Here is a 4,365-nt window from a genome sequence, read left to right as displayed (position 1 = left end):
TGCCCGGCGTCATAATGTCACTTCCCTGTGACGTGCACGCTGGGGAACGGGCCTCTGGCGCAGGGGGATTTCTGCCCCCCAAGGGGATTTGGCAGCCCTATTAGTGCCACTTCACCAAAATTTTCAGTTTGGTGAAAAGCTGCACCAAAATCCTCTGTGCAATAAAATTCTGATAAAGCAGAAGGTCAGAGGATACATGATGCTAGCAGTTCACCTTCCTTGCTGAGGCTCAAGTCAGATTAAATGGTTAACACAATACAATAGAAATAGTACAGAACATACAACAAATAGTGCACTAAAAACAGATTACAAAATTAGAGAATGCGCTATAAAATTGTTTAAAATACACAGTAAAGTAGGATTAAAGAACTGAAGAACAATGCAACAAAAAAGTATAACATGTACAATGAAGACTGCCTAGACAGGGATCCTCAACTTTTATTCAGCCTGAGAACACTTGGGAAACTTTGAGACAGCACAGTGGGCATCGTCTTAAAATGGCTACCAAGGGGCAATGGGGCTATTCACAAAATGGCTGCCATACAGGACAAATGTTTGGAGTTTACAAGCCCACTATCCTGCTATGATGGGAGCAGCTATTACCAAATGGGTGCCCTCTTCTGACCTAAAGGTTGGTGTCTTCCAGTGAAGCAGAGAGTGGCTTTGGGGAAGAGGTGTTTTGGGGAAGAAGCAAGAAGGCACCACTTGGATCACTGGCCTACAATTTCACAGACCCTAAATACATTCCATTTATAAAAATGCTCTTCTGGACAATTTAACAAGCAGGATATTTTCAGGGCTGGGAGTTAATTCTTTGCAACCATTAATTTAGCTTTACCTGCAATTGTTTATTTGATTAGCAAGGTTCTCTAGCACACATACAGCACATCTGTAGCATAAATGCCACAGGTTGTGTGAGGGTATGCGAGTTGTGTTGACAGGAGCTGGTAGCCGTGGTAAAAAAATCAGACATACATGATTCTTCATCCAAAGCCGTGGAGAATGTTAGAGCACATTATTTTTAGTGGAGAATATACTGATCTTATACTAGGGATGGCTCATGGCTCAGTGGCGGAGTACCTGCTTTGCATGCAAAAGGTTCCAGGTTTAATCCCTGGCATGTCTACTTAAATAAGGATCTCAGGTACTGGGTAAGGCTTTTTTCTGCCTAATATCCCGGAGAAAGCTCTGTCAACTAAAGTAGGCAATACTGAGTTAATTCGGTTGAAAATCTAACCCTGTATAAGACAGGTTTTACATTCATAGTTCCTTTTAAAATGGCTAGCCTTGCTCTGGAAGGAACGGGGTAGGCAGGGTATCAATACATTCAACTCTCAGCATGGCCAAATCTGTGGATACTTCAATCCAGAGACTGGAGACATGAACAGACAAGACAGACCTTTCTACAGACCTCAGAAAAGAACAAGTTTGCAGAGAAATCTGAAAAAATACAGTAAACAAACCCCACAACTCTAACAATAATAGCTTTAAGAAAAGGCCAATTCAGTGTCCTTCGCTATGCAACCACAAGTATTGCCAGCCTTGGTTTCTGTCAGTATGAAGGCAGGGCCCTTTCCAGAACTGTTTTGGCCTCTGAGGGAGGACTCTGTGGGGCTAAGCCAGGCAGTAACCATGGGGTGACTTGTGTGACTTGCCCAGGACTGGCCGCTTGCGACTGTTCAACAGCAGCCAGCCCCCAAAAGCCAGTTCACACTAGGATATGGAAGACTCAAGTTCGAATCACCTCTCTGGCACGGTGCTCACTAGGTGATCTTCGCCCACTCATATACTTTCAGCCCAACCTACCTCACAGCATTGTTTTGAAGATAAAATGGAGGGGGGAAGTGATGTAAGCTGCTTTGGGTCCTTGTTGTGGAGAAAGGCAGGGTACAAATGAATAAATAAACAACATGGCTAAAGATGGGGGGGCAGATAAAAGCTGGGTTGGTTGGTGGGTGGGTGAGAAGGAGAGACGTTAGCAGGGAAAGTTAAGGCTATGGGGCCTGCTAGGAGGAAGAAAAGCTAAGTAGTATGGAGAGGGAAATCGAGGGGAGAGTGAAGTGCTCCCTGCAGGTTCCCCACTGCAAAACTGGGTGTAATGGTCTCTGGCACCATGCAAACTGACTCAGTCTGGTAGCTGGAACCGCACAGAGTTTTCCCAGTGGGAGGGCAACAGGAACAGCTGGGGGGGGGGCAGATAAAGGTAGATTGGCTGGTGGATGAGAAGGTCAGAAGGAAACAGAAATAGGGGAGAGGGTATGGGGGGCTTTTAGGAAGCCGATGAAATAGTGGGAGAGTGGAAAATGAGAAGCCCCCTGCAAGTCCATGTAGGTCACCCACTTGTCAAAACAAACACACAAAAATCTGATTATTAAGGCCTTAAGTGCTTCAAGTCAAGAGGTATTCCTTTAGAGCAACTGAACCAATTTCTTCAGAGTAACTGCATAAACCATCTTACACTAAATTCATAAACTGCCGCCTTCCAGAATAAAAAAAAAAAACAGAAGAGGAATTTGGCTTGGCCCTACAGAAATCTATTTCCTTCTCAGAGAGCACCAATGATCTAACCGATGCCTAAGAAGAATAATTTAGCAGGTCTTGCTTTTCCCACAGCTACATCTATTGCTGAAGAAAATGCTTGTTCTGCTTGTCACACAGCTGCTAGAGGAACAGGAACCCTTCCAGGAAAAGGTGAGCCACAGTTCAAACTCTTAATATGCATTACACATAGTGGCTTTACATAATAATCCAAATTTTACTGCCCTTAATCTGAAAGAGTTTTGTGTAAACTAATTAATCTGGAAAATCCTGTGTATTCTGGTGAAATCCAAAACACTGAAGGCCATACCTTCCATTAGGGTAAAGTGCAAACTTGCAAAAGAGAACAAAATTCTGATGCTGTGCTAGTGAAGTCACTGGGACCATTGGCAGTAATGTGTGAGAAGTCAAGGGCTCAGGCAGGTGCAAACTTGCAAAAGAGAACAAAATTCTAATGCTGTGCTAGTCAAGGGCTCAGACACTGAAAAGAGAGAACCCTAATATCTGGGCAGGGCTGTATATTATGTATGATTATAAAGTTTTATATAGGTGTTCATTTGTTTTATATCGTCTAGTTTATAAATTATTCGTCGGTGGGATAGATCCTGCACATATTGAAGTCAGTTGATTTTCATTGGCTGTTTTGTAAAACTAGGAGCATATACAGGAGAGACAGCATGGTGTAATGGTTAAGTGTGTCAGACTGATATCTGGGAGAGACACGTTTGTGCCATGGAAGCTTGCTGTGTGACCTAGGGCCAGTCACTCTTTCTCAACGTAACCTACCTCACAGGGTTGTTGTGAAGTTAAAATGGAGGAGAGGAGAATGATAAGCGGTATTCAGTCCCTGCTGGGGACAAAGGCAGGGTACAAATGAATTAAATAAACTGGCAAAATCTTGGTACCCAAGAATGCCTGGTCTGTTGTCAAAGCAAGCATAGATTAAGGGCTGATTTGCATGTTAAAAATGACTCATGTTCCCAGTGAGGCAAATAGCAGCTCCCCAAGGCCACTAAAGGGCAGGAAAACAGCACAAGCCCCCCTCTCCCTGAGTGCCATGGTACTGATTCAAATCAGGCCTCCATGTGCCTGGGAAAAGTTCCTAACCCAGAACATGCTTGCTGACTGGGCATGTGGAGCAGAGGTTGTTAGTCGCCTACTAGGATATAGAATATTGGTTTAGCATAGGAAAAGGAGTACGACAAGGATGTATATTGTCACCTTGCTTATTTAATATATATGCAGAGTACATCATGCGAAATGCTGGCCTGGATGAATCACAAGCGGGAATTAAGATTGCTGGGAAAAAGATCAACAACCTCAGATATGCAGACGATACCACTCTAATGGCAGAAAGTGAAGAGGACCTCAAGAGCCTCTTGCTCAGAGTAAAAGAGGAGAGCGCAAAAGTGGGCTTGAAGCGCAACATCAAAAAAACTAAGGTCATGGCATCCGGCCCCATCACTCCTTGGCAAATAGGAGAAGTCATGGAAGTAGTGACAGATTTCACGTTCCTGGGATCCCAGATCACCGCAGACTGTGACAGCAGCTATGAAATTAAAAGACGCCTGCTCCTTGGGAGGAAAGCGATGGCGAACCTAAATAGCATGATAAAAAGTAGAGACATCACCCTGCCAACAAAAGTCTACATGATCAAAGCAATGGTATTCCCAGTAGTCATGTATGGCTGCGAGAGTTGGACTATAAGGAAGGCCGAGCGCCGAAGAATAGATTCTTTTGAACTATGGTGCTGGAGAAGACTCTTGAGAGTCCCTTGGACTGCAGGAAGATCAAATCAGTCAATCCTAAAAGAAATCAACCCTGACT

This window comes from Gekko japonicus, unplaced genomic scaffold, assembly GCF_001447785.1.
Source record: "Gekko japonicus isolate JY-2015 unplaced genomic scaffold, Gekko_japonicus_V1.1 scaffold269, whole genome shotgun sequence".
NCBI lineage: Eukaryota > Metazoa > Chordata > Lepidosauria > Squamata > Gekkonidae > Gekko > Gekko japonicus.
The sequence above is the reverse complement of the archived record's forward strand: the minus strand, read 5'-3'. Positions refer to the sequence as shown.